This window comes from Protopterus annectens, chromosome 14.part0, assembly GCF_019279795.1.
Source record: "Protopterus annectens isolate FY-2018-M chromosome 14.part0, PAN1.0, whole genome shotgun sequence".
NCBI lineage: Eukaryota > Metazoa > Chordata > Ceratodontiformes > Protopteridae > Protopterus > Protopterus annectens.
In genome coordinates, this window is record NC_056748.1 from 622751182 (window position 1) to 622764235 (window position 13054).

Consider the following 13054-nt stretch of genomic DNA (forward strand, 5'->3'; position numbering starts at 1 on the left):
CTCAAATGTTCTGGGCAGGCTTAAATCAACTACTTCATCCAGGTCATTCTACCACCCTAACCACACTCGTAGTTCCCAGAGACCACAGCTGGCGCTTATAATAACTTTTTCACTGAAACAATCCAATCCCTAGCAAATCAACTAACCCCCACAAACTTAAACCACATCCCTAATCTACCCACTAATCACCCCCAATTTAGCTTCCAACCAATATCCACTAGTTTTATCAAAACACTTAAAAAAAAAAAACTAAAATCTACCACCCTTGCTGCCGACCTCCTCCCTGCAGAGTACCTACAAATAGCTGCAGATGCCATTGCATATCCCATACCTATCCTTATCAACAGAACCTTATCCGAAAGCGCTATCTCCTCCCTCTGGAAAATATCCCAAGTCATCCCACTCCATAAAGGTGGAAGTTCTACAGACATATCCAACTATAGACCCATTGCCATTCTTTTCCCACTAGCCAAAATAATAGAGAAATGTGTACACAAGCAACTAATGCAATACCTTACACAGAATTAACTTACTATCCAACTCCCAGCATGGTTTCAGGCCATACGACAGCACCACCTCAGCCCTCCTTTCCTTTACTAATGCCATAAACCAAAACAGGAATGACAACAGGCTATCCTCCACCCTCTTTCTTGACATATATAAAAAGCCTTTGACATGGTCAACCATGAACTTCTCATTCTTTCTCTAAAATCTATTTCCCCTCAATAAGCACGCAATCCAGTGGTAACGGGCCTACCTGACTGGTAGACAACAGGCGGTACTATGGCAGGGCAAACTCTCCAGCCAGCTACCTCTCACACTTGGTGTCCCTGAAGGCTCCATACTAGGTCCAATAATCTTCTCTATTTTTATCAACAACCTTCACACTGCTATCCCTAAAGCTACCTGTATTCAATATGCAGATGATTCCACTCTGATCTGTTCAGCCACCTCCCCATCCGAACTGCAAATCCTAACCCAAAATACATTTAACACTATTGAGAATTGGCTTGCCAACCAATGCCTACTGCTGAACCCCAATAAAACTAAACTTCTACTCTTCACCCCCACTAGTAGATTTGCCATACTTTCATTCTCTGTCATGTCTAACAATGCTACCACTATCTCTCCAGATCAACACACTTATTATTATAGACAATAATCTCAAATCTGACCTATAGGTCTACAAAACCATACAGACCATCAATAATAAGCTTGAATCACTGTATAGAAACAAAACATTTTTAGCCACACTGGCTAGGTATGCAATCACCCGGTCACACCTACTCTCTACTCTTTTATATGCCCCGCCTGTACTCTCAAACCTCAACAAATCTGAACTAGGTAAGCTGTCCCATAGCTACAACCATACTGCCAGATTCACCACTGGCTCCACCTATACAGAACCCAGCACTGTCAGAACTTGAAACAACTAGTGTGGCTAGAACTGCTCAGCTTAATTCAATTAAATCAGCTCTTAATAGTGCACAAAATTTTGTACCACCCTGAGGATACCCCCTAACTTATAAATATTAAGCTATATAGCAACCTGAGATCCCTACGGTCAGACAACAAACTACTGGTCCAAACCCACAAAGATAATAACTCTGCTGGTGAATCCCTGTTTGCCAACTTTGTTGGCAAAACCTGTAATTCATTGCCAAACTATATAACCCTCCAATCTTCCAAAAGTCTCTTCAAAAGAAACCTCAAACAGTATCTCAAAGTGAACTGGCTTTGCCCATGTACCAACCCTGATTAAGTTATAAACTGAAAGCATAATTTGTAAATATCATAACATGCAACTATGTCACCAAGCTCATTATCCAATCTGACATCTCTTGCTTTTAATTGTGTCTGTCCATGAGAATTGTGAGTCCCTACTAGGGAACAATACTAAACCATTGTACATAATCACTTTGTTTTATATTTTCTAATCTTATCTAACTTCTTGTGTAATCTATGTAAGTGTGTCTATTTGGAGCTTTTCTCCCTGGGCCTCCACTGAAAATGGACATGTATCCAGTTGGACTATCCTGGTAAACAAATGTAAAATAAAATAAAATAAATAAATTATAGTAAGTATGCATTTGGTAGGTGAGTAGCCTGATTTTTGATGAGACTTAATCTTATTTCTAGGAGGTTTTGGGAGTGCTTTTTACAACCTGAGTGTAAGACATTTTGCTGTGGTTAGTGATGGGTTGTGGTGGTGGTGTATGAAGCTCACACAGCAACTTTTTCGGTCAGAGGGAAGACTCCAGACTCAGAGCCAGATACAGTACTAGGCAACCAAGATGGAGGTGTATGAAGCTCACACAGCAACTTTTTAGGTCAGAGGGAAGACTCCAGAATCAGAGTCGGATACAGTACTAGGCAACCAAGGCAATTACCTAGTGCCCACTGGCTGGTAGAGAGCCTGCTGGCCAGGTGATTAATTTTTTAATTAAAAAATAGTAATAATAAATCTGATGCTGTCAATCTTCATTTTATCCTCAAAGAGTGGGTTCGGATCAGACTCGGCCAATGCTAAAGCTCACAGCCACCATATCTCTTGAGCGTCTCCCTTACCCACAACACACCTACCAAATTACCTTAGATCCAGCACTGGCTAGGCCAGATCAGAAGACTAAATTATCAGACTCTAACACACTGGATCAGACAGAACCCTTGCAGTCTTCATAGTGTTCTTGGACCAGATATTCTCCATCGGTGGACCCAGTTCCTGACAGACTCCCATCACCTTTTTTGCAGAGGCCAGCATCCACCTCCATTTACTCTACCCATTCTTCCAGATGTCTCACAAAAGAAGATGTGGAGAGAGTGGTGAGGGAGATCATCTTGGCACAGGCGTAGATTAGTCTCCCCTCGGCACCTACCCCTCTGGGTCAGGTTACCTGACATTCCACCACAGCCCCCTTGCAAGTTCTTCCTCTAACACCATCCATTACCTTAGAGTCACAGGATCCCAGTCGAACAGGACTGTCAGTCTCAGATCCGACACTGCCTCTAAAACCTCCGATCCCTTTGGATCCAGAGAGCTCTCAGAGCTGAAGCCTACCTGCTGGGTCTGGGGTGCAGCATTCAACTCTGAAGTTTTCGGAGACATCTCTGTTCCTCAACACCTCAGCACTGGACAGTTTGGCTCCAGCTTCCTCCTTGGGAGCAGTGCTGACAGAGTGGAGTGAGGGGATGATTTGGAAACCTGTTCTCAGATCAGAGCCTCTCTCTGGCTCCTTCGAGCTCTGCCTTCAACGTTGCAAAAAAGAGTGTTCTCTGCCTCGGCAGTCCTGACTGATCCTTCCCTTCAGATCCTACATATTCCACCATGATGCCCCAGTGCATCTCAATCCTCACTACCTTTCTCCAGGAGGGCATCTTGTACCTAAACCTCAGGCTCCCTTCCAGGGAATTTTGACTTCTTCTTTTGAGAGTTTCCCAGAGCATCCCTCTGAGGAAATGCCCAAGAAGAGGTGTGCAAGAGAAAGCACCTAGACTCCTCACAGGAGTCTGTCACTAAAGGCAAGGATTTCAACAAGGGCAAAGGGTGCCCACAGTCACCTCCTGAAGGTGTTTCTTTTGGAGGCATCCTAGAAATCTTTAAACAGAAAGGTGGCTAGACTCCCTTCAACCCTAAACTGGAGGAATCTGTTCTCCTAGAGACTTTCAGTATGGGACCCTCTACTTCCTGGGTGACTCCACCCACAGACAAGTTTGCTGACATGATCTCTAGACTGGCATGGAAGGAACCAGACTCCAAAGAACCCATACCTTGGAGACTGGACAGGATAATGGCACCGCCTGTGGACAGATAGTTTTGGGGGAAAGTGGTGCCAGTTTATACTATGGTCATTGTGGTGGCCAGAAAAAAGGAACTAGCCAATGAGAGTTCCATTGTCCATCCCCCCAACAGGGAGTCACGGGCGATGGACAGTCTGTGAAAGCATGCATATGGGTGCAGGAACCACAGAGCCAGGGGGAGGGGGAACCCCCCACACACACATTTACAGCTACAAGACCTGTCAGAAAAAAATAATGAAGGGGAGTTTTCACACTAACGTGGTTTTGCGTGCGGACGTTTAACTAAACTAGCTGTTCTTGTTTTCTTATTGTTCTGTGTTACAGGAGTTATGCTGCCACTGTACTGTTGGTGCTGCCAAAGCCAGAGTCATGCCGGTAAGGAGAGTTTTTTCTTTTATTTGCAGGAGTTATGGTGTTCCCATGTGTGTGTGTGTGTGCGCGTGTGTGTGTAAAATGCCCCAGTTAGGTATACCTGGTGGTTAGTGCTACTCAGGCTCAAACAAGAGCCTCAGTTCTCTACCCATAACACCACTTGTGATTCAGGAAGTTGAGTCCATAACTCTCAACTGTCTAGATTTTCACAGAATATTTGTCTCATACTTTTGGTCTGTTCCTCTTAAAATTTGTGGTTTTCTGGCAAATCAGTGAGAAATGAATTCACTAAATAATGATAGCCCTTTAAGTTTCAGTCTTCCTATATTTCAGGAAACACATGGCAACACAGAACACTTTATTTTAGCAACTTTTTAAGATTATGCAAACAATATTTAAAATGTGTCCCTGGTTTTGGCCTTTGCCCCCCCCCCCCCCCCCCAAAAAAAATAAATTTTGGCTTTTTCCAGATTTCTTGTGCTGTGAAGTTGGGAGATTTAGTTGAGTGTCAAGTGGATTTTACAAGGAGCTCAAAACTTCAGGGGAAGAGAAGTTTAGTATTATGCTAAGCTGTTTGCACTGTTAGTAGCACAACAGGTAGTATATTTGCTTTTGATGCAGAAGGCTGTGGGTTCTACTCTCACAGTATGCAGATAGATCACTGATAGTGTACTGTGTTGTGTTGTACTTTAAAGGGAGTGGATGCTGCAGTCCTATGAATGTCTTTATTTGGAGGAGTTGCCTAGTAACTATGTTTCTGTAATCAGTTTACCACCCATTCCCCATTGCAAAATTACTAGCTTATCATTTTTTTAATGTAGCATAGGCAATTTATTCTTCAAGGGCAACAGGCACTATTTGTAGATGAAACAATGAAATATAAAGTTGCTTGCTAGCAGCAACCTCTTCATTAATTACAGCTTCGTTTAATGTAGAATTATTTAGATGACATACTTCTGCAGAGATTTTGCATATTTACTGATATTGGTGGATTGTAATGACAGAAGTTTGAGTGGCCTTTTATGGTTGAAATTTTCCAAAATGGGCAGTTTTGTCATTACTGGTTCATACAGGTGACAATCAGAAGGTCGAAGTGGGTTCAGTCTAACCCACTTCAGTCAAAGTCTGGAGGCCGAACGGCAACAATGTTGAACCTGACATTGTCGAAGTACGAATCTTGCCCCCATCTCGACCCATGTTAAAGCCAGTTCCGAGGTTTACAGCAAGTCATATTTTGACAATGTCGAAATTCGACAATGTCGGTTTCGCAGAAGTGGGTCGATGATCCCATCATTTGATGGGGTCGGGGTCGACCTTCTTATGGTAAACCAGTTCATACATTTTGTTTCATTGCTTACCAGAAGACTGTTCCAAACTACAAATTTAAAACACATCCTAATAAATTGTGCTGTATTACAAGGAATATAATTAATACAATCAGGAAGGTGAATCAAAAAATGCACACATGTATGCTTGCTCACAGAATGCAGGAGATCAAAATAGGGGAAGAGACCAGTCACCAATGGAGTCCTCCAGGGTTCGGTGCTGAGACTTTTTCTGTTTGGCATATACATCTCAAAAGTAGAAGGAAATACCAAAGGGCTTTGGATGACTAAGTCTGAGGTGACTGCAAGCTAGGAGCAGCTACTGAATCATCAAATGACTTTGCCATCATGCAGGAAGGTTTGTCCCAAACAATAACTGGTGCCAAAACCATGAATTGAAACTAAACTTCAAGAAATACATTATTGTATCTTTGGGAAGTCATCTACTCCAGGGAACTGCCAAATTGACAATAACCCCTGAGAAGTGACCCAGTTGCTTGGCATTTGTGAACTTGTGTATACAGTAACCTAACGTTCGATTAACATGTGCCTAGAATCATGAAAAAGTCTTTCTATACTGCACAGCTTATAAACAAATTGATTTTGACTAGATTTAGAGATGTTATTGTCCCCCTTTACAAACCACTCATTAGGTCAATCATTTTGTATAATGCCTACTTTGGCATGTATCTGTCCAGACCCATGCAACAATTGGAATACTCACAGAGATACCTTACTAAAAGGATACAAGTCCTAAACAATAGGTCTTGTATGGACCACCTCAAAGATTTACCACTATATTCAGTATCCTACAAAGTGCTTAGAGGTGACGTGTCTGGCATACAAGGCATCCTCTGACCTAATACAGATGGACTACTGAACATCAGCAAGTCAAATGGCATCAGAAATACTCAGTCCAGGTATCTAAACTGAATGTTGTGGAGAGATAGATATATATAACAGAGGCTACCACTATTCCAGAACAGACTATCCATTCAAGTAAAACAAAGCTCATCCATGTTCATATTCAAATGCAACTTGGATCTAAGGATGGGTATTAGAAAATGTACTCCAGGATCACCCCTCATGCCACTAATGGATAAATGCAGTTCCTAAATGTTGCATCCCTTACATGGGTCCCATCAAATTATCTATAGTATGATCACATTTATTCTCACTAGGGCTAATATACAATCAGCCATGGGATAGGTAAAACCAATCAGGAAATGTTAATTCAAGCACCAAAAGGGAAATTAGCTAAACTTGAAATGTCCTCCAAGTAAACTTATGTTGTGGTAGTAAATAGTTTTAAAAAATTGTGCTTTTTAGATCACTAAGTGCACCTCTCACCCTCCACCCCACCCCCAAGTCTTCAACAGCTTCCGAGGCCTCTGAGCATGTGTCTTTGCTTCAGAGACCTTTGCCTTGTGGTCGCTGAACTATCAGGCACATTTTATCAGACTTCAGAGAGATTTGACCAAGAAATTAGCAAATACTCTCTCAGGATCCATTTCTGCAGAGATTCAAGGTTCGATGACTTCTCAGATGGCAACCTTATAGTCAATATCCAATAGTTCTTAGAAGTTAATTTCCAACATAGTGGAAGGGACTTTGAGACTGGTGGGAGGATTCAGGCATTTCCATGAGGAGGCATGCTTGGATGCACTTGTGCAATTTTGCAGAGCCACTTAAGTCCAATTTTGTCAATGGCACTTTTGACAGAACTACTCTTTTTGGTCCTACGGTAAAGAAAACACTGTCCAGGTGTAAGAAGGATGGAAAGACGTTGTCTGCTGTAGGCATATATTTTTCTGCTCCCCAGAGATACTACTCCAGGAATCAGCATAGTGGCCGAAAAATGTGGTTCAAAAAGTCCTAAGGTCCTTTCCATGACACACATGGAGAAGGTGCCCCCCAAGGGCAGAGGGTGGGGGGAGCTCCAATGGACATTATCACCCTTATGGCAGAAGTGGCCTGCAAAACCAGGTTTCACAAGAATCTTTCTTTGATAAACCCTACCAGTGCTCCTGAATGAAGGCTTGGTTGTCTACCTTTAGAGGCAATTGGGTGGACAAATATCCCTGCACCAGAGAGCCTGGCTAGACAAAAGATACTTGAGTGCAGACAGAGGATTATATCCAGAGGTTATGTAATACCATTTTCCCTACCATAACCAATTCCCAGAAAAATCCCCGCTATTCCCTCCAGTCAGAGGGATCAAGCAACAATCCAGATTCAAAAGCCGCTAGAAAAAAAAGTCATCCAAGAGGTCCCACCAGACCAAATAGGATCTGGAATTTACTCAAGGTTCTTTTTACTGCCAAAGAAAACTGGGACTAGAGACCAATTTTGGATATCACATATCTAAACAAATCTTTTTCACTGAACCAAGTTCTGGATGGCCATGGTTCAGTCCATTCTTCCTTTTCTAGGCTAGAATGACTGGATGTGCTTGATAGATCTTCAGGACACCTACTATCACATAGAAATGAACAGGTGATCCAGAAAACACCTACACTTATAGCTGGGAGCCAGTCACTGCCAATTCAGAGTACTGCCCTTTGGACTCACCACAGCCCCCAGGGTGTTCGCCAAATGCATGGCATTAGTAGCAGCTTACCTCAGGTTGCAGGGATTCTAGGGATTTCCTTTTCTGTGTGACTGGTTCATTACCACTCTGACCAGACATCAACTCATTCACTCAAGGGATTAGGTTCTATACACCTGCACTCTCCCAGGAATAACCATAAACTACAGCAAAACACAACTTCAGCCAATTCAGATATTGAAATTTATTGGAGCACTGCTCAGTACAAAGACTGCCATTACTTTCCTTCCACCACAAGTTCAAACAATAAGGTCACAAGTCAAGAAGGTTGTAGAAAACACATCAATCTTAGCCCACACAGTTCTCCAAACCCTAGGCCTAATGGTGGTAGTGAAAACCTTATTTCTGTTTTTCCAGGTTTTACATGCGGATCCTTCAATGGTTATTAGCTACTCACTTATCAAGCTTCCATCAGTTGGTGTTGTTCCAGATAAAGATTACCAACACTTGCAAAAGATATCTCTGTCGGTGGATCCAATCCGATCAACTGTGTCTTGGCTGTCCATTCATCCCCCAGAAACCAAAAGTCATAGTGACCAAGGATGCTTCCAAGATAGGGTGGGGGGGGCATTGTCTGGGGAAGACAGTCCAGGGTAATTGGTCCCCCAAAGATGCCAATTTGCATATACATTTTCTGGAGAAGTGAGCAGTGCTCTTGGCACTGACAGAATTTCAAGATGTTCTTCTCTCCAGGACAATAATTGCAATTCAAACAGGTATGTCAATTTTCTGGTACATCAACAAAGAAAGGGGAACCAAATCTTATGCATTCTGTCAAGAAGTTCTCAAGGTCTGGCAGTGAGTGATCTCTTCCAATTGCTTTTTTTTAGGGATGCACATTCTGGGGAGATCCAATGTGATTGCGGACAAACTGTGCAGGTGTCTTCTTCTTCCACGACTGGTCCTTCAATGAGTGGCAGATGAGATTTTTCCATCAATGAGGCCAGCCATGCTGCAATCATTTTGCCTCTCCCCTAAACAATAAGTCCAGCAACTACTTTGCCCTGAATCCCCCACAGGGACAGTCACCGAGGGATGGTCTACTTCATGACTGCCCCCCCCCCCAGTCTCCTTTATGCCTTCCCACCAATCCCATTGATTGCTAAATTTCTGCAGAAAGCTGCCAGGTTGAGGAGCACAGTAATCCTCATTGCCCCCTATTGGTCTTGACACATTTGGTTCTCCTTCCTATGGCCTCACCTGGTTCAACCCTCATGCAAACTAGATCCGGACCTCCTGTCTCACCTAACGGGCATGTTACACCCAGATATACTAAACCTCAAGCTGGCCGCTTGGCTTCTCCAATTGCGTTAGTAGCCAGACAATCTATGCTCTCATCACCTATCTGACATAATTTTATCTGTTCATAAACCCTTGAGAGGGAAAACATGTTAAGGTAAATGGAAAAGGTTTGCCCTTTGGGCTCAACAGCGTAATACCATATAGAGTTTAATGGCACATCCATAACTTCTCACAAATTGAGCAAGGCCTTCTTAAAAGGGACATTTCTTCTAAAGCCTCCTTTTAAAGATCCTATACCTCCATGGGACTTAAATTTGATACTTCAGTTTCTCACACAACTTTCCTTTGAACCAGCAGCTACATGTGGCCTTAAATATCTTACTTGGAAAAATTGTTTTTGGTTGCCATTACTTCTGCAAGAAGAATTTCTGAGATTCAAGTGCTACCTTCTAAACTTCCTTACTTGGTTTTCCACAAAGACAGAGTGACCTTATGTACCAACCCATCCTTTCTTCCAAAGATGGTGTCACATTCCAACATCAGTAGAACTATCAATTTATCACAGTTTTTTCCCAAGTTTACCAACAAAGGAGAATATATCTTACATTTACTGGATGTTCATAGACAATTGTGATTCTATATGCACAGAACAGAAAAAAATCAGGAAAGCAGACCAACTGTTTATCTCCTTCTCTGAACCTAATTGAGAAAACCAGTTTCCAAAGTTTCCCTATCAAAGTGGCTGACAAATTACATATCTTTTGTCTATGCTAAATTGGCCATTCCTCTTACACCACCCTTGAAAGCATACTCCACTAGATACATAGCTGCTTCCATGGTTTTTCAGTCAAGAATGTCTATGGACGATATTTATGCAGCAACAATTTGGGCTACTACTCATACCTTTATCACTCATTACAATTTGGATCTGGTCTCCAGAAGTAGGACATCATGCAATTCTATGATGTGCTCAGGAATATCCTTCCTTGAGTCCACCCTAGATACAAGTAGCTAGGGATGATGCCCCACTTGTTGAGGATAGAATGAAGACTGGCAACATCAGATCAAGAAGTTATGTACGTACCATAACATTCCATCTGTTTTGTTTCTTCCTCAACCCCCCCTCCCACCAACCCTGTCTTTGGCTTCTGGAGTAACGAGTATTTACATGGTCTCTCTCTCTAAAAAAAAAAAATATATATATATATATATATATATATATATATATATATATACATATATATATATATATATATATATATATATATATATATATATGATTCTGGATATGGCTTTATCCATAATTATCCTAATCTTTCTATGCTAATGTAGCAGCAAACAAGATCTGAGGTAATTTGGTAGGTGCATTGTGGGTAAGGTAGATGCTCAAGAGATTTGGTGGCTGCAAGCTTTTAACATTGGCCAAGTCAGATCCAGTGGATCCAAATCCACCCATTGAGGAAAAATGAAGACTGACAAAACCAAAACGGATGGAATGTTATGGTAAGTACATAACTTCTTATGTATTTTTTAAGGATGTTCTTCTTTAAGAAGGCCCTTTGTCTCCAGTCACACAGATGCAACAACGTGACCTGTTGTTTACGTCGTCTTCTGCTGAATTTAAATACCTGAACACATTTGGACTGCAGACCACAGATGGATATGTAATGTGTGTGTGTCAGCACATGTGCAGAATTTGAATACAAGACGACATCTGGATTGTGAAACATGGACAGACAAGTAAGAGGTGTGTGTGTGTGTATAAGAGGTAGGTAGGTGTGTGTGTGTGTGTGTGTAAGAAAGAGGTAGGTGTGTGTGTGTTTGTAAGAATGAGGTAGGTAAGTGTATGTGTCTTTAAGAAAGAGGTAGGTATGTGTGTGTGAGGCTGGTGGGTGTGTGTTAATGGGGGAGGTCCAATCCATTACCCCATCTAGGTCCCCATTTGACCATGATCCAGCTCTGTCCAGACTGATTAGGTATTGACGCTTCTCACAAATGGAGTTTCTAGTGTTTATTTCTTTATTTATTGTCTTTTGTTTACTGGGAAAGTCCAACTTGGCACACATAAGATACATATTTACAATGAACAACAATAGAAATTAAACTTTATAAGCATTAGTTTGCAGGTAGTATTAAGACAAATAGTAAAGACATTTATCATATACTTTAGAAGTTATATTATTTTACATAAGTTAAAGACATGTTAACATTTAATAGCTAGAGATACAAGAACAATGATAATGCACATAGGTTCAGTATATGTATATCGACATTAATAAGACAGGATGTCACTAGAGCAGCAACAGACAATAGAAAAGGAAATGTATAATCAGAAATAATCAAGTAAAACATAAGTAGCAAAAATTCTTAGTGGGTAGGTTGAGATAACAGCTGATAAGTAATATGATGAGGTGGGTAAGGAGAGTGGTATTAGGAAAGGATTACCGATCTAAGTTGGTTGGAGGAGCAGTAGTGGGGATAAAAAATAAAGCAACAGTGATAAGAAAGGTGAAAGAGTCAGGGTGATTGTCAGAGAGATTGGCAATGGAAGACAAAAAAAGGAAGGCGGATTTAGTCAGAATGGGAGCATGAACATAGCCACGAGGAAGTTAGGTGTTGTTCTAGGTTGTGTTTCAAATGTATGGTTATGCTGTCTTGTTTTAGAATGGATGGAATGGAACTCCATTGCTTAGCAACATAGGTTGAATAAAGTGAGTTGCTTGCACTTTTATGAGTCTTGATCCTGGTCAGGAGATATTAGTTCTGTGAGCAGATTCCTATGAAGGAAGGAGTGTTTGAGGATGTTATGTAGCAATGGATAGGTGTTGGGTTTTGGTGACACTAAGCAGTTGCGAGTGGGTAAGGTAATTAGGTAATGTGACCCAGTGTAGATGTTGGACAGTGGTATGAACAGTTTAGTAAGTTGGACGCAAACCTCTTTTATTGTAGCAAACCTCTAGTTTATTTTTTAAGGTGGAATGAAGTTTAGTGTTGCAAATAAGTTAATTTTCTGTGAGCATAAAACAGTGCACTGTCATAGGAGAGCTAGTGTAAAAGGTTAGTAACAGAACTGAAAATAGCAGGCTGTCTTTCCATCTTGTTCAGTGCTTAGGTCTTTAGTTTAGTACAGTAAATCAGCAGAAGCTATATGCAATTATAGAAGAGTGCACAAAATATAGAGGAGCCTCTCCAGTAAATGGTAGTCTTTCCCCAGTCAGAGGTAGTCTTTCCCCAGTCAGATGGAATAAAAAGGGGCTGATTCTTCTAGGTACTGGACTGTGCACTATGCAGGTAGGGAGATATGAAAGAGAGGATAACTGAAGCTTTAACAGTCTAATAAGAGGAGCTTTCCAGTTTGATTGTCTAGGGCTCACTAGTAACAGCAAGTGAGATGAGACTGGGAGAAATTTGTACTAAGGGTAGGCAACTCAAGAGCCACAAAGTATAAAAGATCAAGATGGGTTAGCTGGGTGGACACTCGCTATTCTGGATATACTGAATGCAATGGGAGGATAAAAGTAATACCTTAAAGGAGATGCCTTTACAAAAAAAGAAGTTATTTACTTACCGTAACATTCTATCTGTGTTGTCCATTTTCATTCCTCCTCAACTGATGGGTTTGGATCCGAGCCCTCGGATCCAACTCAGCTGTTGTAAAAGCTTGTGGTAACCTTGAACTCTCAAGCTTCTCCCTTACCAAGAATGCACC